The following is a 13,024-nucleotide window of genomic DNA, read 5'->3' as shown; positions in this document are numbered from 1 at the left end:
GCGGTGTGGAAGGGGAGGCCTGTGAATGGTTACCATTCAATTTGTATTTGGTTCCCCGCTGGTCATGGAGGCGAGATCAGAGGAGAAAGTGAAAACACATGGCTAGGGTCAGGCGGATCACAGGACCACCACGCATAGCGGAGGAAAGGAAAAGGCACTGGGAACTTGTGTGAAGAAATGGATTGAATAAACAGAGTCCGCCATCGCCTGCACCCTATTATCCCATAACTGCATGGGAGCTTGGAAACGGCAATACCTTGCCCCGTAGCCTACTATAGGTCCTCGCTGGGCTACTTCACAGAATGGCCACATAGCGGCGTTCCGTATTCACGCCAATCAAAAAGGCCCTCCTTATACTCCAAGACAAGCTTTGAATTCTTGTGGCCTAATGTGTTTATTTTAAATATCCCAGGGAAATTATTACATCAGCGCCAAACTATGTCTCCGGAAAGGGACTCTACTTTGAAGTTTCCAGCAGCGAAACATGATTTTAATTACATAATAACTTAGAAATTGTATTTGTACAATAAATGGTCTGGATTAGCCAGGAAGTATAAAGACTAGGTTAAAAAAATGACCATACCTTAAGACAACAAACTAAGGCGAACTCGGGAAAAAGCAGGTTTATGAAACCAACACAAATACCAAACTGCAAAACTATTATTTTGCCTATTCTGGCAGCGACGCTCGTTAACGTTGGCTCCTGCTCTGCGCGTGATAAATGGCAGCGCACATATTTCTATTTGGGCTAATTAGCATTCTGTGAACTCCATCGCCTCCGCGCGAACGTAAACCCTGGCCAGTGAGATCAGCAACAGTGAAAACATTTCTCTTGGTTTAAGCTTAGAAGTCTCTTGGCAGATTCATATATTTCCAGCGAACCTGGGACGTCTGTTTCCACGTCAACTCATTTTCCTCCAAGTGTGACTGCAAGATCGGTCATCCATTTGCTCCTTGACAACCATCCAAGTGTATCACTAACCGACACACAGGAGAATCTATTACGTAAGCCCGTGAATGGCACAAATCTGCCATCGTTGTTTGGATAGCGAATACCAACCCTATTAACCATTGTAGGTTAATTATATTATGATAACCACATGGATACTAGGGTTGTGTATTTCCATCGCTGAGGCTGATACACTTCTCAATCCATTGCTTATGATCTGATACATTAAATACAAACATTAAGCAACTATTAATGCAATACCATATGAATCACCCCTGTTGTGATGCAGTGCAATTCGACATGATTTGATTCAGCACAATGCCATGCACAATAATATGAGGCACAGAGTATGGATGGTACAGAGGATTTGTTTTTAGATTTAATTTAGATTTCTTTGGTTGTTCCTAAGCAGACAGCGAATCACGACCTAACTAAAAAGTGCAATTTAACTTGACGTATTTGTTTCTTAGGCTACTGCATCTCAGTTATGCTGTTTCTTTTTTACCTCAAAAAACCCTTGACCCTTGCACAAACAGGCCTTTTTCACAAGTCCTCTGTAGTGCAAAGAAAGTCTCTGAAAAAAATAAAATACACACGTTTTTCTGTCATGATCCCTGTCTTCAGTTACACTTTCATAACACCTCACATATTTAGAAGTTAAACAATTTAAGGATGCTCAAGATTTATAATGAAAAACAGTGCAATGTGTTGTAATAACTGCCGGCAGACGGATGTGTCTACACAGCAGTGAGCAGTGGGTTTCCCAACAATGGTGTCTCTTGGAAGATTTGGTTACTAGTTGTTTATTTTCCCAAAGAGCTCCCCTGAGATAAACTTTCCTACTTATACTTTAAAAGGCCGAATCCATGTTTCTGGAATCGATTATTGTCATTGACGAGGGCGTGACGTGATGGGCATCGGAGCACAGGTGATTATTACTAGAAGGAACGTCAAATAGGCTACTATGCAAGTCAAAACATTAATAGTTACCAAATAAAGATGGCTGTAGGATAGATGTTACTCATACATTTGTATTCTCAAGAGATACAAAAATGACCGCTCATCAATTTATATCAATGTTTTTTATTTTATTTAATGCAGCACAAAATGTCATGCAACACATAGCTTGGACTTAGAGTCAGCGTGCAGTCAGTGCATACGTTCGGAAACTAACGCAACATTTTTAGGCTCTAAGTAGTTTGATCTGAAAACGGCGTCAAAGTATATCTATAAGTGGTCCAGACCAACCTGGACCTGCAGGGGCAGACGTCCGCACTCGTACCATGTCGCAGGTCTTCAGGTGAGTACTTAAGTTAGTACTCACCTGAAGCCCACTTAAAAGCGGCACGTCATATTAAGCAAATTGCATGCAAATTGTCAAACTGAAAAATCTGAAGTGTCCCCAAACATTTGATTTACAGCAATTCGGTGGATTGAGTTGCTCTTCCTCCTCTACGATGATCTGTGACTCGCCCGGACACGCCTCCAACTCGACTACAGTTGAGATGAGAGAACGCACTGGAGAAACAGTTTAGAGAGGAGGAATCAATCTAGATATAAAATGATTGGTCACCTCTAAAAAAAAATAAAGGCAGAAGGTCCCTGCTAATGATTATAAATCAATATTTCGGATTTTACAGATGCAAAGATGTTAGAAACGATGCATCCCCAAGTTCATCCCAAATTGTATTCAGTCCACACTTTTTATTTTTTTTTCGCGAACTTTAATGCATGTACTGCCAATCGGTGAAACCACCCCCTTGGGACAGTCTCAAGCTATTTCAAATGATGACTCATGTCGGTTTAATAGAGACTGTGCGTTTCAGAAGCACGTTGCTCATGCCTTGGACAGCTGCCTACTGTATTACTGACAAATGTTGGATCATTTTACTTACAACATAAAGCTAGAAAAAAGACACATACACCCAAATGCATACACATGTGCCTATTCAGGCTTACATGAAAACACTGAAAAAACTAAAGCTTAAGCTCAGCTTTTTGGACTTCGAATAGCAGCAAGTGATGGAGGTTTGTGATCTAGATCAACCCTAAATGTTGACAACCCCACACCTTTTACAAGTGTCCTCTCATCAGCACAAGACCAATGATACCATTACAATTGACACTTTTGTTCCTTCACCTGTTGAGACCCTAAGTAATTCTACAACATCAGTCCAGGGTTGTCAGTCACCAAGCTAGCTCACAGAGGCTCAAACTGACCTGTCACCAGTTACCATGCTAGCTCAAAGAGGCTCTGACTGACCTGTCACCAATTACCCTGCTAGCTCACAGTGACTCAGACTGACCAAATGGACATTTACCGCTTCTATCCAAAGTGACTTACAGTACAAAATCAACACATTTGTTGTCAACAGCATGTGTGTGCTCCCTGGGGACAGAAAACCCGTTATTGGTGTTGTTAGCACCCTGCTCTATTGAGTGCTCCACCAGTTGAGCCACATAAAACACAAGTGGCTTAAAGGTAAACCTCACCCTGTTCAGCTAGATGGGTAGCGCTAGATGGGTACCGCTGCACATTTGCCTTGGTTGTCATGGTGCCCTGCTTATTTATCCAGCATGACCAAATACCCCATCCCCCCCCCCCCCCCCCCCCCCAAACGTGGCATTTGTGTATTTACTCCACAGCCGTCCTCACATCTGCACCTAATATTTCTCAGGGGCCGGGCAGCGCCCTTTATTATGACAAGAGAGATATTTTTGCCTTTTTGTAGGATTAATGTTGTTTGCTTTCCCCATGCTTGCTCCTTTCAAAACAAGCCCGGAGACCCCGTGCATTTCTCCATGGAGCAGGCTATTCAGAAAGGCCGGAGGTGGTGGGGTGGAGGTGGTGGTGGTGTGGGGGCTCGAGTGAGTTGGATGGTGTTTTGAATTCATCTGTCATTTGCATCATCTATTGGGAGAGCCCTTACTCAAGCTCTCTCTCTCTCTTTCTCTATACACTCTCTGTTTCAGTCGTAGTGAAACTCTTTGCAGAAACTCTCAAATGCTGCAATCAGCTGGAAGAACCTAATTGCCGGCTCCGCAACATTAACTTACATTTAAACAACTCAGTTTCAAATCAAGAAAACAATCTTATTCCTCCACAGTAGTTTTTGAAGAGTGGACTACTGTCCTGATGATGATTTAAATAATGTAGGACTTGAAATAATTGTTCAGGTGTCAGTTTTAACATGGTCATTACTGAATCACTAAGAGTTTAATTACAAAAAAAAGAATCTAAATTGATGTAGATCATGTGCTTTTCAGGCCTTGACATTTAACTGTACATGTTTTCAAAAGTAACCAGTCCTTTAAACATACACAGCTCTGTTTTTCATAGAAAGATTAAAGAACAATGTCTCAATTGATCAGAGCATGCTGTCTCGAAGCTTTGTTTAAGAAACCCAAATAAACCAGGAAGGAAGGTCAGCTTTGAGGAACGAGGGATGTTTTTTTTTCTCCCTCTTCATTCTGTATTTTTATGAATGAGTGCTGGCTCTCATTTGAGGTCTGGCCCACTTTACATAAAGTTCCATTTTGAATAAATGTGCGGCGAAGAGGAGTTTGCCTGGAGAGGGATATGCTGGCCACAGTCGACCCACATAGGCACACCCACCCACACACACACACCCACACACACACACACACACACACACACACACACACACACACACACACACACACACACACACACACACACACACACACACACACACACACACACACACACACACACACACACACACACACACACATGCAATACAATTGAATATGTTTAATTCTCAAACAACTGGCCTGGACTTGTGTGACTGACACGCACACACTTGAACTGTTTAGTAAGTACAGAACTTTTCCAGATTTGTTTAAAATAATTTTTTTGCTACTAATTCTCTCAATTACCCTCATAAATAGCACAAAACTGAAAATGTAAATTGTGGACATTTCTAAAATCTCTTCTTTTGTTGCCAAAATCATTGATTTTAATTTTTAACTTAGTTTAAATGTTTATTTGTATGAAACAGTGCAATGACATAGTAATAGTTATGTACACTAAATTATGTAATTATCATAGAAGTATTCACATTAGGATAAAATGGCTTAGTATGCAAAAATAAATATTATTCTATCCTAATCAAAAATCCAATCCAAAATAAACAACTGCTGCATTTGATTGTAAACTTTGTGACTGTGGCCATCATGTTTGAGATTGTCAGCTAATGTGATGACTTTTGTGTTGTGTGAAGTAGTTCACCGTAAAGCATTCAACACTCACCATCTGTGAAAAGACAGACACACACATTTGGAAGCATTACAAAGACTATATAAAAGTGTGAGAACGATCTACGAGCCAACTGCAGGCGGATATAGCAAAGCAAACCAGACAGTGAGGGAAAACGAGAGAGAGAGAGATAGAGAGAAAGAGAGGGAGAGAACAAAGTTGAGAGGGAATTGTTTTAAAACACAGAGCAGTCGTTTTCAGTGGTACTCCTGTCTCGTGTGCTAAATATGTGCTGAAACATGAACATTAAAGAGTGTGATCACTCACCAATGTGTAACTCAAGTCATGGCTCTCTTTGTGTCTTCAATCATCTCTGTACACTGTCATAGCCTCAGAGTCCACAAGAAAGAGTGTAGAGAGAGAGAGGGAGGGAGGGAGGGAGGGAGGCATGTTGATCTATTTTAACCTTAAAGCCTCAACATATCTCTGACAGGGATAGCGGACCCATCCCAGAGTGTGTGCACACACACACAAATGGACACACACACACGCACACACGCACACACACACACACACACACACACACACACACACACACACACACACACACACACACACACACACACACACACACACACACACACACACACACACAGATAAATCACACTGTGTTATATGATTATGGTAGACCAACACTGGCCTGTGTGAATCTAAATTTCTCCTGAGCAGACAGCCAGTTGCGTGTGGTCCATCCATGCAGTTCCTCTCTGCTGGCAGACACACTGGAGGAGCCTTCCTGAAATGACACACACTGATTCTCTGGAACATCCATGACCGTATTTATTTGTGTCTTTGTGAAACACAAACAATTTAGCCCAGTAAATTATACGTATGGGGGTTTAACAAAAAAAAAAAACATTTAATTGGTCACACCGGCCAAGCAGTTTTTTTTTGGGGGGGGGGGGAAGAGAATGGAATTGCAAGAGAATGATGGATGTGTTTTGGGAAAGTTTTAGTTTGCTATGATGAAAAGGAAATAGTTTGTCTGAAAAGGCACATTTACTTACGTATATACATATAATCTGTTGCCCCCCCCCCCCTCTCTGTCTCTCTCCCTCTATCTCTATCTCACTGTGTGTGTGTGGCTGTGTGTGTCTGAGCATGTGTGTTTGTACATGTATGGGTATGTCATTGATTTAGGATTACAGAACATACATTGTCATCCATCCATTACTGACAGTTTATAAGCTCTGGTACTAGGAGCATAATATATCCACCACTTATGATGTGACGTGTAAAAATCACTTTGTCAAGTGTGTGTAGGTCTGTGTTTGTATGTGCATGTGTCTGTGCAAGAGTGTGCATATATGTAAGTGTGTGTGTGTGTGTGTGTGTGGGTGTCTGTGTTTGTGTCCATGCATGCTTTTGTGTGTGTGTAAAATATGTGTGTGTGTTTGTGTGTGTGTGCTTGAGCACTCACACGTCTGGCATGCATTTCTCTGAGAAGTGCCACAAGTGATTTAAGATGTCATATTTTTTCCCCTCATTGGCCAAGTAACATATGTTCCTCATAGACATTGCAAAGAGAGTGCTATACAGGATGCATTCAGAGGGGTTTCGTCAATAGTCGCTCTCTCTCTCGCTCTCTCTCTCTCTCGGAGCATTCTGGAAACGCTTGCATAACGTTTTCCCAACTGTCGTTCTGTCACTAGAGGACCACCAGCGTGCTTGGCCAAAGTACTGTGTGTGCGTGTGAGCATGTATGTGTGTGTGTGTGTGTGTGTGTGTGTGTGTGTGTGTGTGTGTGTGTGTGTGTGTGTGTGTGTGTGTGTAATGACTGTGTATGCTGTCCCAGGATGCTTTTCATTCCCCACATCATAAATCACAACACTCTGCGTGGAGACGACTGCGCCACCTCCTCTTTAACACACACACAAAAACACACATTCACATGCACGGACATACATACACACATACACACAAAAAACTATGTACCACCTGTTATCAAACACATACACAAATGCATCCACATATATCACACTCAGACACTGACACTCAGAAACAAAGACACATTCTTGTGTATGACACACACACACACACACACACACACACACACACACACACACACTGATCACTACCATCACTGCAACCATCATCTGCTCCCCTCAAACATGGACATACACAAACACCACACACATGCATAGACCCTTTCGCAATTAAATATTGTTATCATAAACACACACAATTGCACGCACACACACGTGTAAACACACACGGACACACACACTTCTCCATCAGAAGAGAATGGCTGGGAAAAACATGGGTCTCTTGGGAGTGTGCATGGGGAACACCCTGAGTGGTCCCAGCTTTGCTTCATTCTGTGGTTGTGTCTCCTCTGTCTTTAAGCGCTCTCTGTGTGTGTGGGTGTGTGGGGGTGAGAGCGGGAGAGAGTGTGTATAATTAGAGACCCTCGGCTCATGTCAGGACCACCCCTTCAGAGCCGCCTGCTTCATTGTGTGGGATAAAGACGTAGCCCAGTGAACAGCAGCAGCTCCATAGGGTTACAGCTCTTATCTGATCACCCCCCACCCCCCCCCCCCCCCCCACACACACACACACCCACACACACACAAACACACACAGATACAAAGCTACTGTCATTATTCACTGATAAAGATCTTCCCTACAGGGTCTTACCTAATGTCCTACCTAATTCAAGAGTGATCTACAGTATAATCAGTTCAGTTACATCAATATAGTGGTTTTGACTTGGAGGTTTTGACTTAATTGATTGAAACCAGTCTGAGAACCCAGCAGAACTCTTAAAACACTGTAATATGAAAACAGATCCATGACTAGCATTAGCACCGTAATATGAAAACAGACCCTTGACTAGCATTAGCATTGTAATACGACAACAGACCCATGAGTAGTATAATGCTGTCAGTAATATGTAAACAGACCCATGAGTAGCATTAGCACTGTAATATGAAAACAGATCCAGGACTAGTACAATGCTATCAGTAATATGTTATTAGATCCATGACTAGTGTCGTGGCGAAAACCAGCCACTATCTTATAATTCCACAACAAGAGTCAAAAGGCTGAATGGGTAGATCTGCAGATTTTATCGCGGTCTCTAAGCCACAATAAGAAGATGGTCCATGGATGATCTCACTGTATGAATGGCGGGTCAGACCTTTTAAAAGTTATCCGGTTCCTCCCACCTTTCTTTTGTTTGGTTGACCCCTCCAGCCAATTAGGTTTAACCCCGATATCTGACTTTAGTCAATCCAAACTTGTTGTGTGTTTGACACCACGCCCATTTTCTAGGATGCTCCCCTTATTTAATGACAACAGCTTTTCTTTTCTCTGTGTAAATGCCATCCATATCCCATGAGTTAATCCTTGTGCATCACATACAAAAATATTCCAACAGTAGCATTAGCACTGTAATATGAAATCAGATCAATGACTAGCATAATGCTATCTGTTACTAAATTGTAAAATAATCCCTAGCCCACCAGTACTTTCACAACTTTGTTTGACCATGTGCTTGTCTTATTTCTGTTTTATTTTATCCGTATGTAACCGTATGTGTGATTGTAATTAGCAGTTTAACTCTCCAGTTTGCAGTGAAGATGGATTTGGCATGATGGGACTGCACATGCTAGCCCAGGGTAATAATTATTATGACAGTTACAATTAGTGTTACATGATGTATAGGCATCTGCAGTATGTGAAGATGTGGATGTATGAGGGATATATCTCATGCTGGCACAGAAGTCAAATCCATCCACGCCCTGCCTGTCTACACCTCCATGTTTGAAGTATGGCTGGCTTAGGGTGAATGTGGACGCGGGCGGGCAGAGAGACGGGGGAGAAAATTGTTTTCTGGCGGAGTCATTACTGGCGTTTAGCACAGTGGCTCTGAGAGCACTGAAACTCTCATTTATCTGCCTCAGCCAGATCTGAAAGGTTATTGGATCGCCTCGCTCTCTGGCTGCGCTCCATCCAACGCCAGACAATGTGTGTCTGTGTGTGCGTGTGTTTGTGTGCATGTGTGTGTGCATGTGCTGAGTGTGTATGTGCATGCGTGTGTGTGTGCACGGCTGTGCCCAGGCTTACTGCTAACCAAGTGCGTGTGTGGATGGCCCAGGCTTATTACCCACCAGGAGTGTGTGTGTGTGTAAATATGTTTGTGTGTGTGTGTTTGGCAATACCAAAGCATACTGCCCACCTAGAGAGTGTGTGTAGGTGTGTGTGTGCATGGTAAAAATGTGCACAGTATGTTTGGCACTTATTCTACAGGGTGGCAGTCTGTACGTGTGTGTATAGGTGTGTGTGTGTGTGTGTGTTTGTGTGTGTGAACATGTGCTTGTATGTGTGTATTTGTGTGTGTGCTGGAGATGATTAACTTTGATCATGTTTTTATAGCATCTCTCTGCTTGTGTGGTAACAGTCAGAAGGGAACTTTTGGATGAACAAAATCCCCTTGTATGCCCGCCACTCCGCTCCCTCGTCCCCCAGTTGCTGCCCGTGGCCTGGGTGGCAAACACGATGCCAAGTTGGCGCACAGAGTCGATCTGACCTAACTGTTGTTTCTAACATAATCAGCCCCATCTCATTGGCTCTCCCAGCACTCTTTTGTGTGACCATGACAGCAGATCTCCACTGTATGAGACTAAGCACTAGCTAGCAGAAAATGTTTCATTGATCAGCCCTGAAGCGTCCTTGGCCTGTGCTCTGTGTGGCATCTGTTTTTTTAGTAGTTTACTGTGTGAAAACCCTGGCTTCTCAATGCTGATGTCAGCTATGAGTCAGCCTCGCTGTGTGTGTGTGTGTGTGTATGTTTGGTGTGTGTGTGTGTGTGTGTGTGTGTGTGTGTTGAAACAATGTCTGAATTCATTGCACCGCCTGTCACTTTCGATAAAACTCCCACTGTGTGTGTGAAATGATTACATTTCGTCTATACGGGGACAGGCAGAAATCCCATCTGCCAAAGTGAGTGAATGTGAAGTTCTGAAGCCTTTTTAACATGTACTGTATGATTAAGCAGTGTGAATGATCAGGTTAGGGTTAACGTTATTTTCAGACACTCTGGAAAAGTATTTGATTGGCCACCATGGCAGCGGTGACCATATGATGGCCCTTCTGAATAATGGCTCAAATTGAAGTGTTCTATGTTCTGTAATGTTTGATAGTTATTCAGGCACTGGAGCCCGTTTCGAATAGAAATAGAAAGAAGAAAAAGCCCTTCCCCTCAATGTCTTGGCTTAGTACCTCATGTCAAACTTATTAATGTACTAATTGCCATGGAAAAGGCTTGAGTTTGTGTGTGTGTGTGTGTGTGTGTGGCCATGTGTGCATGTAAATGCATGAGTGTGTGAATGCGTTTGAATTTGTGGCAGCTGTACGTGTGTTACGTGTGTATGGGCCTATATGCTTTTTTGTGTGTGTGTGTTTGTGTGAGCATATGTGCAGTCATGAGTGTGTGTTTGTTCTTGTGTGTGTGTATGTGTGCAGTGTTCTGTGTGTGTGTGCAGGGTGTGTGTGTGTGTATGCGTGTGTTAATGTCATTGAAGCCACACAACGACTGCACTTTAATGTAATGGGGGGAACCGCAGTCTAAGCCCCTCTATCTGTGGCGTATAATTTTTCTAAATTGTTCTTGAAGCCACAAAATGACGGTGGCTTTCATGAATGAAACCAGAGGCAGGCTCTTGGTGCTTCGGGTAGATGGCTCCCCAAAAGCACTTCATTATTATCTGTAGGGGACCCCTGCACCCAGAGAGCCACCCCAGCTCTGCCCTCTGTCTTACCCTGCCCTACCCTACCCAGTGGGAATTTTAATTCAGTCACGTAGCAGGGGGCGAGCAGGGTGCCCTGCTGGAGTCATGAGTAATTGTGATTAACCTCATTTATGGGGACACGTTCACCCATTGTCACAGATGCCCACACTCTCTCTTGCACACAGACACACACACACACATATGCACAAACAAGCATGCATGCACACACTACACACACACACACACACACACACACACACACACACACACACACACACACACACACACACACACACACACACAAACACACACACACACACACACACACACACACACACACACACACACACACACACACATGGATAGACACACACAGACTAGTCTCTCTGCTTCTATTGAGCAGTGTCTCTGCCCTCCGCCTCTGTGTCTCTCCCTAATGAGGTCAGGTAGGGGAATGACTGAGACTGTCTCCTGCGTGGTCCACTGCCTCTATACTAAAGGTTGCCTGGTGGTCTGTCTCATCTCAGGCCCAGATTAGGGTCCAGTCAGCAGATCTCAGGTCAGTTTAGCCAGGCTCTTGGTCATAAGGTCGGAGCGGGGTGTGACGGGGTGTCACTGACCCAGGGAGCTCAATGCAGGCCCTACAGGGTCAATGCACCTGCCACAAACACTGCCCCCACTTGCTAGGAGACGATGTGTGTCTGTGAGTGAGTGAGTGTGTGTGTGTGTCTGTGTGTCTGTGTGTCTGTGTGTGTCTGTGTGTGTAAGAGAGAGAGTGTGAGTGTGTGTGTCCGAGTGTGTATGTTTCTTTTTTTGTGTACATGCAGATGCACAAGTTTGTGTATTTGTGAACATGGTGTGTGTGTGTGCGTGCATTTGTGAATATGATGTGTGTGTGTGCATGTGTGTTTGCATTTATAAATATGGAGTGTGTGTGTGTGTGTGTGTGTATGTGTGTGTGTTAATGTAGTGTGATGTTTGGGGTAAGCCACTGATTGGTTGTGAATGGACTGATTGTGTGCTCAGTCTTTTAAGCAGAAGACAAAGCCTGTGACATAATATGCTCTGGTCTCTTGTCAGTGCTCATAGACATCCACCCATCAGCTTTAAGAGTCTTTTCACAGGAGATAACCCTGATTACAGGGTTCTTCTGCTCCTCCTTACAAGCAGGTTTTTTCCTACACTTTCATTAAAACATTTAAAACTACGGGTAAGCCCTTCTTGGAAAAGGAGATTAACAAAAGAAAAGCTTTCCCATTCTCTTGTATTCTGTGGTGATATTCTTTGTTGAAATATGCTTAACCTTTGCGACTAATAATTGTACAGTGTTCTTATGCTTTGCTGTTAGGGCCTATGGCTTTCATATGATGTGGACAGCTTCTCAGAAGACCTACTGGCCATTAAATAGCTGATACTTGTGCTGTAAAACCATAATAAGAACAGCTTTTTACACTGACCATAAGCACAGAGCAAATCATGCGCCTGTAAGGAAAAGGATTATAAATGTACCCAGTTCTTATAATTTCGATACATAATATATGTGAAAAAATGTTATGCTTAAAGAATAATGGATGATTTTTAGGACAGAGTATCTTCTTGCAAGCATACAATTTCATTTGAGTTTCATGTGACTGAAAACTGAATCTTGTGTATCCTAAATTTGGGAGGACATCACCAGAGTGATCCACATTTTAACCTACTGTAATCTTAAAACAGACCTTTATTGTGTAAAACTCTAAACAATAACTTTGAGTTATATCCTGAAGTTAAACCTTTACACCTCCTAGAGTGAAAGTGAACTGAAACAGCCAAATTACAGCCCCTTGATATCAGTGCATCTGTACACTACTCAGCAGACACAAGAAAATTACCAAGTGGCAGAGACTGATTTCCGTACTCTGGGTTTTATCTTTTTTAAGAATCCTTCAGTGGAAAGGATGCTTGATAACTTTTCCTGAAGTGTAATGGTCATATTACCAATCCATGGCTTTCTCCTAGTCTCCACAAGAGCTCAGACTCCTCTTCAAATCAAGCCCACCTCAATCTGGACCTGTATATATATAT

This window comes from Sprattus sprattus (genome assembly GCF_963457725.1).
Source record: "Sprattus sprattus genome assembly, chromosome: 11".
Taxonomy (NCBI): Eukaryota; Metazoa; Chordata; class Actinopteri; order Clupeiformes; family Clupeidae; genus Sprattus; species Sprattus sprattus.
This window is presented reverse-complemented; position numbering follows the sequence as displayed.